Raw genomic sequence first — 17,313 nt, 5'->3', positions numbered from 1 at the left:
CCTATGTTGTACCATTTGGCAAAATATGTGGTCCAGTAGATAGCTAAGATCTGATCAGCACATCTGTCTGAGAGGGGCAGGTCACTTCAGTTTGAATGGGAATTGACAAAGAGCAGACCCCTCAACCTTCCCTTAGCATATGTTGTCCTGCTGAAATCAGTGGACTTTAAAGTGCTTGGTTTGGGATGAATGCAGTCTAGATTTTGAGACTGGCATGGTGTATGCAGGTTGGTTCTGTGGTACCAGGAATGAACCAAAACAGAGCATGGAGGGGAGACTGTGAATATTTTATTCCATTGCAAAATGTGCCCACCCCCCCTTTCTGAGGTTTTTCTTGGGGGGTGGGCATTTTTGGAATTTTGCTTTTCATTGGGGTAGCTGTACAGAGGTGTGCCAACACCCAATGCATTTAAGAAGCCCATGCCTCTCTAATATTCCAGCATCTGCACTCCACTGTGAACCTTATGGTAGCCCCAGTGGGTAGCAGATTCAGCATCTGTGTAGGAAAAATACCCTGTTGTCCAGTGGCATCATCACACAGGCATTAAGAGAGCTGCTGCTTCTTCTTTGGCGATTACTCATAGCCGAGTAAGATTGTCTTCCATAAACACTGTTTTAACAATGAGTCCATAAGTGACTGTGGAGGCCAGTTCTGGACCCCACACATCCTTCCACAGTGGGGCATTGTTTTCCGGGTAGGAGTTGATCATGGGGTGGATTTGCCAAGTGTGCCTTCATCTTAGCACGTTTTCCCCCTGCATCCTGAGGGTGGGTGTCTTCAAAGCCCATGACACCTTTGGTAAAGGCTGTTCTCCAACTGGAGCGCTGGCAGGCCAGTGTTTCCCAGTTGTCATTGTTTATACTACATTTTTTAAGATTTGCCTTGAGACAGTCTTTAAACCTCTTTTGTTGACCACCAGCATTACGCTTTCCATTTTTAAGTTCAGAATAAAGTAGTTGCTTTGGAAGACGATCATCAGGCATCCACACAACATGACCAGTCCAACGAAGTTGATGTTGACGAATCATTCGTCAACTGGTGATCTTTGCTTCTTCCAGTACACTGATATTAGTTCGCCTGTCTTCCCAAGTGATGTGTAAACTTTTTCGGAGACACCGTTGATGGAATCTTTTGAGGAGATGGAGATGGCGTTTATAAGTGGTCAGTGTTTCACAAACATATAGTAAGGTTGGTAGTACAATAGCTTTGTAAACAAGCATTTTGGTTTCCCTGGGAATGTCCTCAAACACTCTGCACTTCAATTGGGAGAAAGCCGCACTCGAAGCGCTTAGGTGATTAAGAGAGCAAACAAAGCTAGCTGAGAGTGAAGCCAATGCCTATTCAGCATTGCCTTTATTCTAAATTGCCTTTGTTCTCCATTAGTGATGACATCATCCAGCCCAATGTGCATTGTTCTCTGACAACCTCATGGTTTCTACGTAGAAGAGCTATTTTACAGACAGAAATTGGCACTGAAGCTACAGCTCATCTGAGCTACAAACAGTAGTGAAATACTATGATATATGTAAGCTTCTGTAAGGTCTTTGGGGAAACTTTTTGGCCCCACCAAATCTCCCTTCAATAGAGAATATTTGGCTCAGCCTTATAGGTGCCCCCCCTCATCCTGTCCTAAGGAAGACACTCAGCTATAACTCTGTAATAAATTCTGTATTCTGAACTCACCTGGGATCCACCACAGCAAATTCCAAAGCTGGATATTTAAAACTACATTTGAGAAGGTGGATTTTCCTCACTGCAAGTTCTTATATTTCATATAGCTTATAGTGTCCAGTATCACCCATGGATCTGATCCAGTCACCTGTCTAGTCAAGGATTTTAGGCCTGGAACCCTTAAAGTGAATTGATGTTCATACCCTACTTAAATTGGATTACACTTGTAGCAGTTTAGGCTTCAATTTTCTTTACAGATTTTTACGAGGGGTGATGTTTCAAGTTTGGGAATATATTTCATACAGGATTATGTAGATATGTTGTCATTTTTTTGGTACTAATTTAGATTAATTTCTCCTGGTAATGCAGGCTTGTCTCACTAATTAAAACAATTAATAATCCAGAAATGAATTCAGTTGATGATGTCTGTCCACTTTCCTCACACAGAAGAGATTTGGTATAATTAAAGTAGGACATAATGTCTCCATATTTAGTAGGAAATATATTGGCACACAGGGCCTGTGGCTTTATAGCTATATAAATAAGATTGGAACTGAAGATAAGAAGACTTTGATCTCCCAGCTGCCACCTGCAGGCTCATAAAACAGCTGTGACAAAGTAGCAGCAAATAAAGGCACATCAGCCCAAACTTTAACATTCCTGGTGATGTGTAATGATCAAGGCCAATTAGGAAGCTTAGGAGTAGGGGAAATAAAAGCCCCACTTATTTCTTAGAAAAGCCTCATATCATATAAGGGTGCAACAATTGGGTGGCTCTGCGAGGGGAAGTGAGCAGGTGACCATTGTATGTCCACATGCTTGGAATGGAGGAGGAACTATTGTTTTGGTCCTGCCTTTTCAGTGTTTACCCTGAACTGATGCTCCCAAATAAGCTTGTGGGTTGGAACACAACTCCTAGCTAGGTTATGTGCTTCTCTAGATTTTGTGAAGGTGCACAGAGGAAAAAAGTATTGTGTGTTAAAAATGTGTACAAAATGCTTAATATACAGGGAAGTGCTGCATGGTGATGAATCTTGCTCATCAGTTGGCTGTCTTTTATACCAGTAACAAGAATGCACCTAAAGCTATAGAGACATCAGGAGTTCATTTTCAGGTTATGTATGAGCATCTGCAAGAACTGCTGGCAGTTTTACTGGCACTGAATAAGATAATGGACAACCTGAAAGAACACAGGACTATACGCAAAGGGTTATTAAAATCTGTCCATCATAATCCTTCTAAATTTGGTCTCCAGGAAGGTAAGGGGGAGCCATTTGAGAAGTTACCGTATTTAAAATTGTAAAGCCAATTACCGAATGAGATAACAACAACAACAACAACAACAACAACAACAATTTATTATTCATACCCCACCCATCTGGCTGGGTTTCTGTAGCCACAAAAGATTAAAAATACATTGAAACATCAGTCATTAAAAACTTTCCTAAACAGGGCTGCCTTCAGATGTCTTCTAAACATCAGATAGTTGTTTATTTCTTTGACAGCTGATGGGAGGGTGTTCCACAGGGCGGGTGCCACTACTGAGAAGGCTAGTTCCCTGTAACTTCACTTCTTGCAGCGAGGCAACTGCCAGAAGGCCCTTGGCGCTGGACCTCAGTGTCCGGGCAGAATGATGGGGGTGGAGACCCTTCTTCAGGTATACGGGGCTGAGGCCATTTAGGGCTTTAAAGGGATGATATCCCAGGCTTATATAAAACAGCAATTTGATTGCCTCAATGGTGGAGTGTCAGTGTTGAACAGCACTTTTGCTGAGGAGTTTGTGCACATATTCACAATTTTTTGGCAAATGTGGAAGCTAAGGTGGACCCTTTGTTCATTGACATTATTGTTTGTAAAAGTTCTTATATTGTTTGTCTAGTGGCAAACTTAAATATTCTTTTCTGTGTTTATTTGCACAAGGTGGAACGCTCAGGAATAAGTATGTAGGAATTTGTGGGCTCTTCGTACTGCATTTTCAGATTTTTCAGACAGTAGACAATAAATTTAAAAATTGTTACTGGACTTTTGCAAAAAGCTGAAGATTTTCTAATCTTCCTCTAATAATTAAATTTCACAAACAACATAAAAATAAAAGTTTTTTGGGGGGGGAAATCCTTGTTAACCTCCTGTCCTTGTTTATCTCTGCGGAAGTCAAGCTATGCAACCTTGCTTGTAGTATTTTGTTGCAGTAATGAATTTCTAATATGCAGTTCTGTTTCAGTGAGTGGGACTGCCTGATTTTCTCAGCAGTATTAATACACTGCTTACAATTGTGGCACACAACACTACAATAATTATTTCTACATAAACATTCATAAACAAAAATCAGCATATAAAAGTTTAATGAATAAATGTGTCCTTTTTGTGGAAATTTTTCACAGGCCAGCACATCTCCCAAATTCAGCATCATGCTGGCCCAGGAAGTGGGTAGAAGACTGCGTACCAATTGGCCAATCACAGGTCAGCTGGCCAGCTAACTCTGCCCCTGATGTAGCCTCCACCTCCTTGCCCATTCCCTCATTAAAAAAAAAAAATCTGCCATGGAGGTTCATTTGCCTCCCCTGGACCGTTGGCTGGTCCACTTCCAACACTGGGTTTTAACTCTCTCTCTCTGTGAAAACTAAAGAGAACAATGATTTTGCCTTGTACTTTGCCTAGTCTTGGCTTCCCTTTAAATCTGATTTTATATTCTCTTCCCCAAAGGCAGTCCTGGGCTGGAAGCTGATGATTTCTTCATGGAAAATGGGCCATCGTGTGCAAAGCCACACTCTTAACAATCAGTGGTTTTGAGCTGTTTGTTTTTCAAATACTTTAATTGCATGGTCTGCCCATAAGTGATCAGTTCTGAAAATTATATCTCCGCGCTAAGTGCAACCATATGGATGGGAAAAATAAGACATTTCTTAAAAGAGCTAATTCTTCCCCCCATAAGAATAAAAGCAAACAAACAAATACCCATATGGGTGCTCACTCCATCATTTGCTTGGATTTTGGTAAATTTCATATAAACATTTCCCCTGTAATGGGATGAAAGTAAATCTAGATTTATATTGTTGCATAGGGGCCGCAGCTTTCACATTCTGGAAGGCAACTCAGATGTGTTGATTTCAGATGGGCTGCTGAACTGATGTGAAGGCAACTTCTTCTAGCTACTCTGAGGAAACTTAAAACTCATTTTCAGAGGCAGTTTACTTTTGTTGCACATTTGGGTCTGGCACTTGGTTTTCATTAGCAGCTCCCCTGTCCCGGCTGGTCAAAAGGGACAGAAAAAGAGAGAGATTCCTCATGTTCTGTGTTCATCCTCAAATGGATTAAATTACCTGTTTGTATAATTTGGAGGCTAATGGAAGGATATGAGGTGCCATGCGGGACATAATTCATGTTGGAGAAAGACACACAGTGCCATATACTGGACTGAAGTGGAATAGAACCCAACAGATAAAGCTGATCTTAATCCTTGGGAAAAATCCTTATGAGAGAGTGGTGCATGGTTCTGTTCTTCTATCTGGAAAAAAGCAGATTGTGTGCCAGTGGCTTGGAAGACGTAAACTGAACATACAGAGTGATAAGATCGAACTGCCAGGTTCTACTCTATTTGAGCAGGATTGGATTTTAATTTTTTTTAAGTTATTTTTTGAGTTTGGATTCTGCTCAAACGTCAGGATTAGATCCAGATATTCCAGGAAGGCCAGCACAGTTCAGCAGAACACATTTGTTTAGTCTGGATGTAAGAATCACAGGGATTCATGAGTAGCCAACAAGATTCCAGAATGACTGTTCTGGGCTCCATTCAAAATGGCCCTGGAATGACTGCTAGGCCTCTTCACATATTTACAGAGACTTTTAGTCTTCTGTATGTCACCACACCATATCAGCATGGAGGCATCAATAGCCTCAAGAACCATGAAAGAAATGAACTGGATTTGGGCAATGTGCCCATTTGAGTGCTGTTTCGACACGGGCAGAATGGTTAGCTGCTGTTTCAAATCTGAACACCACTTGAAGCAGAATTTGCTGGCAATTTGATACCAACCCACAGAGGTTCTGGGAAATTTTCTATGCGTGTAAACAGCGGGTCTTTAAACTCAAGTGGCTCATGCCTTTCATTTATATTTTGGAATCAGGAAAAGAAAGGCATAGAATACCAGAAAACCACTATATCAAAATATTTCACCCTTCTGTAATTCAGAAGACGAAGTATTAGAAAATATTATATGCTTTCAGGAAAAAATATTAGGGGCTTGCATCGGCTCTCAGTGAATAATGAAGTTTATCAGGGTAAATTGACAGGCTTCCCCAGCTCTTGAGTCAAAACACAATACAAATAACAGTAAATAAAATAAAAAATAAATAGCTGTATATAAATAGTTATATATAAATAAAATATAAATAGCTCTCCTCCCCAAGTCAGATCAGAGACCCACAACCCTATTGTTGCTCCGTAGTTTTGATACATTATAGCTCCAAGTTTTCATATAGGCATGTGTTTTCCAAGAAATGAGGCTGTCCAAAATATTGCATAATACAGTGGTACCTCAGGTTAAGTACTTAATTCGTTCCGGAGGTCCGTTCTTAAGCTGAAACTGTTCTTAACCTGAAGCACCACTTTAGCTAATGGGGCCTCCTGCTGCCACCGTGCTGCCGGAGCCCAATTTCTGTTCTCATCCTGAAGCAAAGTTCTTAACTATTTCTGGTTAGCGGAGTCTGTAACCTGAAGCGTATGTAACCTGAAGTGTATGTAACCCGAGGTACCACTGTGTACACACACACAACACACACACACACACACACACACACATTCTCTCTCTCACACACATGTACATACACATAAATATATGTTAAAGCACAGCAGTGGAGCATTATTTTTCTTTAAATGTAAAGCTTCATACTGGTTTTTTAAAATCTGCTTTAATGACAACAGCAACAACAACTCCAAAGCCCTTAAGAATTGTCCAGACAACATTTGGACAGTGACACATTGCAAGGCCTATAGGAGGCCAGCAAGGCCTGTCTAAAGACACAAACACCCAAAAGGCAAGGTCAGCCTGAGGGAGCAAAGTTTTTTTAAAAATGTACAAGCAAGAATATATACTACTCAGCCACTTCTTAATTATTTTAAGGTTAGAAAGAGCAAGAAATGAACCTCAGATTCTTCTCCCTGCTTCTCCTGCACCACAAGGGATTATAAAGGAAAGTGAATCCCTTTTACGTCTCCCACAAAAAGTCCCTGGAACTATTTGTCTCAAGTTTGGCAAGCATAATCTGCCCTGTGCCTGTAAAGCTGTGCCTGTAAAGTTCATTCTTTTGGCCAAAAGGGGTGGGGGGAACTTGGGGCCTTTTTTGTTTCCTAATCTCAGTCAGCTTCATTTTGTACAGAGCAGCTTGGAACCCAAAACGTAGATCAAAGCAGAGAGAGCGCACAGCCACTGAGAAGCAAATCAGAATTTTTAAAAATGTAACGATACAAGGTTAATCTTTGTGCCTTTGCACACCCCTAAAATCTACTATATATTTTAGAAAGTGGTTTGTTTGTCTGATTTCTACACATTCAGATGCCTCTTGAGATATCATCACCAAATTTGGCATGAGAGTTCCCAAAGTGGGAATGGTGCTCTTCATTGATGTTTGGATGCCAGGCACTATTTTGAATCAAAATGGGGGACTGAAATATCACTTTGACATGACTTTGCCCATTATTTACCTATTTCCTTGAGGTATCACCATCAAACTTGACACGAGCTTTCCTGAATTGGAGGTCATGGACTTTGTTGCTGTTGGATGCCATTTTGAATCAAGATGGTGGACTGTGACTTTGACGTGACTGCACCCGTTTTATAGCATAGATCTCGCTCGGCATTTTGAAGCCTTGTTGAGAAAGAAGAGTCTTCACCACATCTTAAAAGACAATAAAGAAACACCAGTCTGATATGTAACAGCCTGATTCCGACACAGTGCAGAACAGACTTCCTGTTAAGAAGTTATCTGCAGGAGGTGCTCTCCAGGGATTGGTTGGTCAGATGCTCTTTTAGGTATCTTGATTTCAAGCTGTATAGAGATATGTATTCTAGCACCTTGAAATTAGTCCAGTCACTGATTAGCAGCTAAGGCAGTTCTTTCAGCAGCAGCATAATATGTTGGTGATTTTCAGCCCTGGTGAGCAGTTGAGCCCACCACATTGTGGTCTAGCTGAAACTTCAATGGCAGTGGACAGTGGAGATTACCAGTGCATGGGCGACAATGGTCAGCCTGAAATGGCCATGCCAGTCACAGCTGGTAAAAGGCATTCCTAACTGCTGAGGACACCTGGGTCTCTAATTATAGAGCTGTATCCAAGAGCACTCCCACGCTACAAGCGTGTTCCTTCAGGGGTAGTATAATCCCATCCATAGCTGCTAATTGACCATTTATCTGGAGTCTTGAACTGCTTACCCTCTGTCTGCAGATGCTGCTAGCTCTCATTCAGTCCACCACCAAACCCAGGCTGATCTAGTCTGGCCACATCTGCTCTGGCATGCAGGCAGCTGTCAGGATGCTCTGGCAATCATGGTAGAGGGTGAAAATTGCCCTCCAAGCCTCCTGCCTCCACCCAGGCTCAGCAGGGGATGGCGGCACCCACAATATTGGGGAGCTCAACCCCCTGCCTCAAAATAATGAGGGGGCTCAAGCCCCTTCTGCCCCCTATAGCTGGCACCCCTGGCAAGAATGGCTCATCTCTTTAATGGAACTAGTTAAAAAAACACACATTTCATGTCACATTCATGGAGCAAGATGGGAATCAGGGGGAGGGAATGCATTTAAGTTCAACATTGAGATTTTCAGAAAATTCCATCCCTGCCAGCAGCACAGTGATGTTTCTTGGTTTCAATATTTGAAATGAGGGAAGCTTAGCTACAATTGTCTATAAAGACAGGTTCGTGGAAAGAATCTTGCAGAGTATTTCAAGTCATTCTCATCCAGAAGTATGTCTTTAACACTCACTTGCCATCTTGGGATCATGAGTAGAGAGTAGCAGCCATCATGTATACCTGACTTGGGAATCACAATCTTTGCCTCTACATCTGGATCTTATTACCTTCATCCAGACCTTGCTGGCTTTTAAAATGGATTACTGCTGAGCTCTTTAATTGGATTTGTCCCACAAAAGACCATTCAGAATTTGCAGTGAGATCCACCCACATGGACTTCTAAAATGCACCTCTTCCACTAATGAGGTATCCAAGACCTGTATTCCTTTGGGGAGCCTTTCTCCTCCACATAAAACAGAGCAAGGGGCCATCCTCACTGCACTGATAGGAATACTTCAGTGCCTGGACAAAAATATCAAAATATGTTTGGAAATTTAAGACTTTCACTCTGCCGTTGTAGAATGTTCTGACTAGCCTACCTCTTGGTGATGTATGTTTTCACGGTTTGGGAGGAGAGCAAGGGTTGCTAACCTGTGGCCATCCAGTTGTTGTGACACTCCATTAGTCCTAGCTCACATAGCGGATGATCAGGGATGATCGAGTTGTATCCCCCCAAAACATCTGGAGCACAACAGGTTCATTACCCCTAAAATAGGGGATAGGACATTATGAAGTTTGTTTCTTTGAGGAATAAATGGATTTCCCTTTTCCTATCTGCAGCTTCTTGCTTTGTCACAGCACAGGTAGGTTGCTGAATGAACAATAATAAACAATGCAAATTACCAGGGCAGATTCTTTTACCTAATAAATTATTATTTTTTTAAATGGCCCAATGATCCAAGAATACAATGATACTGTCTTACAAGCTGTGCCATGTCAATAGAACCACCTGCTTGACAAGTGTTCTCTTCTTCTCAAAGTCTTGCATGTACGTGCTTATGTTAGGACAGACTGACAGCAACAGACCAGTAGTCTTCAGCCTTTTCAGACCCAGGATCCAGCTTTAAAATATGCATTTTGGGGACCCATTTTTTCTTCTTCTTTTTACCATGTATTTGTACAATAGTGGTTCTGCTGTTGTGAAGAACCATAGACCAGGCTGCAACCACGTAGTGAGTCCTGACCCACCAGTTGAAGACTAATGCAATAGACAGCCACATCAGCTGTGGCCTCTACTGGGCAGAGATGACTTGACTTTTAGCATCCAGAATATTTAGACTTGAGTGCTGTAATGTGTGGTACATGGGATGATTGTCTGGAAACACCAGCCAGTTCTAAATGCCGCTGCCAGGCTGTTGACTGGGACTGGCCAGTGGGAGCATATCATGCCTCTCTGGTGTGAACATATCTTGCCTAGAGTATTGTTGTTGTTTAGTCGTTTAGTCATGTCCGACTCTTCATGACCCCATGGACCAGAGCACGCCAGGCACTCATGTCTTCCACTGCCTCCTGCAGTTTGGTCAAACTCATGCTGGTAGTAGCTTTGAGAACACTATCCAACCATCTCGTCCTCTGTCGTCCCCTTCTCCTTGTGCCCTCAATCTTTCCCAACAGCAGGGTCTTTTCCAGGGGGTCTTCTCTTCTCATGAGGTGGCCTAGAGTATGCAGCCCCTATTGTGAAGTCTCAGAACAAAGAATATATTGGAGTGCTTGGAGGCAGTCTTAGAAGTGTAAATCCCATGGAGAGGGTTGGGGTAGGAGATTCTGAATCATGACCCAGAGGAAGCAGACGTCAGGAGAACAGGCTGTGACAACATAGACCTTTCTTGAGTAAGAAGACTCTCTTCCCACCCCAGTGTCAGGTTGATTGGAACTGAATGCAGCACTTCCATTTGGGTCACTTCTTATTTCATTCAAGTTGGCTTTGCTTAATCCTTCTTGAGGTTTACCAGTTCTTCTTGAACCTCATTTTTCTTCTCTGATCCTGCCGCCTCTGCCATCCATCAGGAAAAGTTGTTTAGATCTCTAAATCTCTGCTCTGGAATAATTTTTTAAAGGTCTCTGCAAGGGGATAGGTGCCAAACACCATCCTGGACTCCCCCTTAAAAGAACTGTTCAAAGGAACAGCTTACACTTTCGATGGATGCCTTTTTCCAAGGGAAATAGAAAAAAATAAAGCAGCCACCAAGAATAACATCCGATTTAATGCTGCCAGCCTATTTTATGTTTTTTTAAAAACCAGTAAATTTTATCCAACATAGTTTCTGGGAAAGAAAAAAAAAGCTTACGAGAGAGATCCACATATTTATAATCATTTTCAAGAAGGCGCAGACTAGTGCTTGCTCCAAACCAACCGTGGTGAGGACTGGCTTCTTACCATCATAGAAATAGAACTCAGAGTGCAGCTGGACCTTTCTCATGAGAAGAACATGTCACTGATGCTGAAAATGTGTTCGTTCAAAGTCCTGTGACTTCACATGGAAAATATTGTGCTGCTTAATTAATGGTAATAAGGAGAGATGAGGCATTGCCTTGTAGAAAAAGCAACCCAAACATTCAAATCACTCTCCAAAAGGAAAACAAATAAGGCAATATAAAGGTCTGGGAGTTTCAAACTATGTGTGTGTGTGTGTGTGTGTGTGTGTGTGTGAAGAAGAAAATGAAGTGTTTGGAATAGAGTGCCCATCAAGTCCAGCATCCTGTTCTCACAGCAGCCATCCAGATACCAACAGGTAGCAAGATTTGAGCACAACAGCACTCTTCTCACCTGCAATTCCCAGTAGAATCACACCGGGAATTGCACTTTGCAATAAAAGAGACTTTTCATTATTAGGACTGTGCAAGGTACTCCAGATTTGGTTCAGGGCGCAATTCAGTGATCCCGATCAGGCCCTAAGCTGGGCTGATCTGAGCCTACCCCAACTCTAATTCCAAGCCAAACTGGGGGCCTAACATGGCCCTGATGGTGAATTAGTGTGTGAAACCCTAATTAATTATGTGGTGGACAATGAGGGTGGAGTGGGAGAAACAGGCAATGAAGCAGAGCCCCTTCCCTGCCTTGTCTTTTTTTCTCCCCTTTCCTCACCTCCCCACTGCCCCAACTTGCTCCAAAGAAATTCCAGAGCCACCTAATTAGTTTTGGGATTATGCTGAGCCCAGATACATAGCCAGATTTTTTTAACTGCAAAAGGCTGGTGGAAGATACTTCTGTTTGATTTCAGGTAATTCCTTCTTCACCTTGCAGCCTCATATGACACACCGCTCACAGGAGCCCTCAACCTCTGAAGGCAGTTTTTGGGGTGTAGACATCTACAGGAGGAGGAGGAGGAGGAGGAGGAGGAGGAGGAGGAGGAGGAGGAGGAGAAGAAGAAGAAGAAGAAGAAGAAGAAGAAGAAGAAGAAGAAGAAGAAGAGAAAGATCCGTTGTGTGTGTTGCTTTCCGCTTGCTCACCTATTGGATACAGCCCATAAAAGTTATTACAATGGATACAAGATACTGCAAATGTATGACATTCCACTTCTGCAGGAAATAACCCTCATCTCCTTCACCTGACATATATGGCTGAAAAAGTAATGAGATTGACTTGTAAGCAAAGGTTACAACAGATGGGATCCAGCATGGAACTAAAAGTAGCCAGATGGAAGGTGTTCTGGTCTCTGAGGCCCTGTCTGCACTATAAATTGAAAGCAGCCTCATACCACTTTCAACAAGCCATGGCTTCCCCCAAAGAATCCTGGAAACTGTAGTTTCTTAAGGGTGCTGAGAGTTATTTCCCTTACCTTATTCACTGGATAAGGTGACCAACAGATGAGTCATTATTTCCATTAAAATATTTTGTGAGTCCTTGTGTATTCACAGTGGTGCAGCACCTGGAACCAGCTACGTGGTCATGCAACATTTCAGGGTCATATTCCAAGACCGAGTGTGCGAAGAGTCCTGGGCCCCTGAAAACACCAATGAGGCTTTTCTAAATACTGCTGTTAATATTGCTCTCAGAACTTTAGGAAGGCCCTGTTCACATTCATCATTGCTCATCAGCAATCCAGAATGCACTTGGAACCAGTGTCCAAAGGATCATGTGTTGGTACAACTATGAGCAGGGCTTTTAAAATCATTTTAAGGGAAGCACAGACCCCCTCAGCCACCTCATACAGTAAACAAGAGCAACACAACCCCTCCTCCTCCCGGTCCCATGAAAGTTTTCTGATACTCCCTGAAAGCTGCTTAAGTTTTCTCACCAAATTTGCAAGGGGTGAATGGACTTTAGGAACATTTTTTGATCCATCTTTGGAGTACAGAGTCCAAGTGCTATTAGGACAGTTCAAGGGTCTCCCATCCCTGTAAACTTGACACATTCTCTTTGCAAGCTCAACTCACTTTAATTGCTTCCTGTCGAACAGAGCAGAGGGATTAGTGATATACAGGCTTTGGTTTTAATAGCCTTTCTGAATTGCCCCAGTGTCAGTTCCTTTTCCTGTGAGGAAGGGGGACTAAATACATACTTTCTCTCATGATTGCCTGCCTCTTTTTCTATATATAGTGCTATTTCAACATTTTGAATAGACAAGACAAAAATAAGAGGAATTCAGTAACTAAAGCCTCCATTTTCCTCCCAGGGAGAGAACTGACAATAGGTGGAATTCAGATAAGTTACTCCAGGACAGCAGTAGAGGCTATCGGTCATTAGCCCCAAAATTCAGGTAAAAAAATGCAAATAGGAGATTTCCAATTAGCACAAGAAAATAACATTAATTAGACATTATAGAAAAAGATATTGACCTTGTAGAAAGACATCACTGGATAATACAGGGATATTTATTTAGTGTTATGTGGAACGTTTCTTTCAATTTCACATCCAGGTAACTGAGAAAAGCAGTCTTTCAGCTACAATGGTGGGCTTCTATGTGGAAGCCACACTAGGTTTTAACTGTCATTCTGTTATTTCAGAGCAAAACATCCAGATCATCTGACTTGATTACTACGTAACTTTCCCCAAATGTTACTTTCACAGTGATTTCAGAATGACACATTCTACATCTGAATAGAGTCACTGGCTGATACTTTGTATTTAGGTGGGTTAGTACTGCAGGGACGCAGGTGGCACTGTGGTCTAAACCACTGAGCCTCTTGGGCTTGACAACCAGAAGGTTGGCAGTTCGAATCCCCACAATGGGGTGAGCTCCCTTTGCTCTGTCCCAGCTCCTGCCAACCTAGCAGTTTGAAAGCACACCAGTGCAAGTAGATAAAAAGGTACCACTGTGGGGGGAAAGTATATGGCGTTTCTGTGCACTCTGGTTTCTGTCACAGTGTTCCATTGTGCCAGAAGCGGTTTAGTCATGCTGGCCACATGACCCGGAAAGCTGTCTGCAGACAAAAGCCAGCTCCCTCGGCCTGAAAGTGAGATGAGCGCCACAACCCCATAGTTGCCCTTGACTGGACTTAACCGTCCAGGGGTCCTTTACCTTTACCTACTGCAGGGAGTTTGCCAACATTTGTATTAACAATAACCCATAACTTGGGTATTGTTTCAATACTAGTGTAATACCACCATGGCTTCTGGCATTACACTGGCACAAACAGTCAGTATGCACCCAAACCATCTGAAGGACCTTTTGGTGGCTTCAAGAAGTCCTAGGGTCAGTGGTTCCCTTGCATTTGCTTTGATGTGGATCTAGAGTTTAAAGTCCTTCTTAGGCCAAATGCAGTTGCTTTAAAAGTAAATAGCTTGATAGACTTCTACTCTACTTTTGACGGTGTCCAATTTGTTCTCTTGGGGCCAAATCCTTTTTCAGGACTCCAATCAGCTAACAGAGACATCTAGTGGCTGAGTGACACATTGCAGGGTGGTCAAAAGCCACAACTCTCCTAAAGAGTCTTTTCAGTTTCCTTCATAGGTCTATCTATGGATAATGCATAAAAGTTATGCATTTTAACATTTGTATTGTGATACTGTGTGTTTTGTTTTTAACTGTAGGTTGCCTGTAAAAAACAATCACTAATAACCAGGCAGAGGGCCTTCTCAGTAGCAGCGCCCGTCCTGTGGAACGCCCTCCCATGTCAAGGAAATAAACAATTATCTGACTTTTAGAAGACACCTGAAAGCAGCCCTGTTTAGGGAAGTTCTTAATGTTTGGTTCTATTTTTAATATTCTGTTTGGAGCTGCCCAGAGTAGCTGGGGAAACCCAGCCAGATGAGCGGGGTATGTATGTATGTATGTATACATACATATATACATACATACATACAAACAAACATGCATACAACTGATTATGTAAGTTCCTCTAATGTTTCTTTAGCTCATGACACTATCTTCAGTATTGGGCTGTGATTTGGAAATTTATTTCAGATGTAAAAGAGACAAATAAATCTTCAGCATGTGAAACTACCATTCAAACTTGTCTGAGAACGGGTAGCAAGTAACAAACCAAGACAACAGACCAAATTCCTGCATCCTATGGAGTGCTATCCTGAGACAGTAGAACCTGTCTCTGATTTTAAAAAAAACGTTGTGTCTGTCTTTAATTATTCTGGTTTTTTTTAAAGTGATCTAGGGTCATTATGCCAATACAGCACCATTTGCTTTCCATATCAGTGCCTATAAATAGCTGCAGCCAATTACACTGGGAGGAAAGGCACAGCTTTCAAATGATTGGTTTAATTTGCTTTTCTGGATGAGATGACTGCAGATCTAATTTTGCTTGGCATGCCATTGGAAATACTTGCCAGTTATCTTTCAGGGTGATGAGGAGGAGAAAATTAATCTGCAGTTGGAAGTTTGGGTTTCTCCCTGAGTGTGAGTGTTTAAATTTGCAACCCTGCTGTCCAGCAAAGTAAGAGATGTAAAACAACAACCACAACAATTCTTTTCTTGGGCCACACCATCCTAGCTCTTCAGCAGGCCTGGTGTCAGTGGTTGGTATGACTGAACATCTGCTGGGGCCCACACACCAGTGGAGGGGCTCATCATCAGCCAGAGTCCCCCACACCCAATTGACCAACCACTGATGTCACCGCTGCTTCCATTTCTGATGTCATTATTCTTGGGTGGGCTGCCTTGCTCCCCACATGTGCACCAGCTGCCAAACTGGAGACTTCAACCTGCTGCTCCATATTCTGGTTCAGCTGCTCCACCAATAAGAGGCAATGACCATTTCCAACTAGGGGAATAAGAAAGTATTGGCAGCTTTCCCCTTTGGCTCAGCGCTGCATGGCCGCACCCAACCCCTCCCCTTGTTTTGTACTAAGCAAGTTTGGAAATTAAGGAGCTGATGGTGGTGATATTCAGTGCCCTATAACTGCTTAGGAAATATTTTCTCTTTTGGAAGGATGCGTGAAATACCTTTAAAAAGAAAAAAGAAAAAAGGCAGGGCTTTATTGTGGTTTTGCAACCAATTCAGCTTGCTGCAAATCCCTTAGACCAACAGTGAATTTAGCATTGCTACCATAGCTCGCCTTGGTTATTTAACAAGAAGCACTCTTAGGACACAATCTTGGAAAAGGAGCTTCAAATGTTCCAAGACACAGAATGTTTTCAGGTGTTTGGGGGGCAGGATTGCAATCTGGAGCTCTGCCAAGCACGTTTGCTCCTGCAAGAATGGTAGCAAAAGGTTGTGCAATGCAGGTCTGTGTTTCGTCATGCCTTTCAACTTTCTGTGGATACCTCTGTCTGCAGCCTCATGAAATAAACTAACAAATGTGAAAATACACAATATGAAAAGAACTAAGACTATCCAGCTCCACCAGCATTTCCTCAATGGGTTTGCATTCCAAACCCATGATCCTCTTCCTTGCTCACTACCTAACAACACTCTAAATCTCCCCACTGTCTAAAACTCAACTTGCAACTTGAAAAGTGGACACAAGAGAAACGTGAATGAATGAAAACCTTGCTGAGGCAGCAGCCAAGGTCATCCCAGTTCCTGAATCTCACACATTCTTTGCCTTAATTTATTTTTTATCACACCACTTAATTGCAGTGGAGGTTGTTTATTGGCAGGATAGGCTGAACTTCAAAATGAGTGTATCGCAAAGGCAATTAAATGGGAAAGCGAAACATGCCAGATGAAGTGAGCACTGGAAAAAGTTCCTCGATGTAATTCCCACAGGGAAAGTGTGGGCTGTTCATTCAGTCTAATCTTTTCGCAGAATGTTTAATCACCAAATTCACAGCACAAGGAATCTCAGCTCCTTCTCCCCCCACATCCTCCCCATCAGTCTGGTAGTTCCCAGGACTTAAAAGAGAAGTCACAAACACCAACAAGATATTAGAACCATTGAGAACAGAAATTCAAAATCCACATTAAGGCAATACCAAAATGTCCCCATTTAGGTCAGAATATGATTTATTGAATCCAAAACTCTGTTCCCATTCACCCCCAATTGTCTACAATGGGAACGAAACTCTCTTTCTTTCTTTCTTTCTTTCTTTCTTTCTCTCTCAGCAGTATTCTAGGGGCCAAGCACGGATTCCTCATTGTTGAAAGGTCCTATTCCCATCGCAGCATCTATCTTGACATTCTTCATCCTTTGTTCCCGAGGTGTTCCTGTACTACAGCTCCCATCATCCCTGACTAAGCTGGTTGGAGATGATGTGAGTTGTGGTCCAACAGCTTTAGAGGACCCAAGGCTGAAGAACAGTGATCTAGCTCATATTCTCAGAAAGTCCTTCGCACAGATTACCTTCAGCTTCATGGAAATCAGCCATATGCTTTTCCATAGACAAACCACAGCCATCACATTTGACCCATAATATTACTTGTAAGATCACAACACTCCCTTTTGAGGCTCTTTTTCTC

The sequence above is a fragment of the Podarcis pityusensis genome, assembly GCF_964106645.2.
Source record: "Podarcis pityusensis genome assembly, chromosome: 1".
Taxonomy (NCBI): domain Eukaryota; kingdom Metazoa; phylum Chordata; class Lepidosauria; order Squamata; family Lacertidae; genus Podarcis; species Podarcis pityusensis.
The sequence above is the reverse complement of the archived record's forward strand: the minus strand, read 5'-3'. Positions refer to the sequence as shown.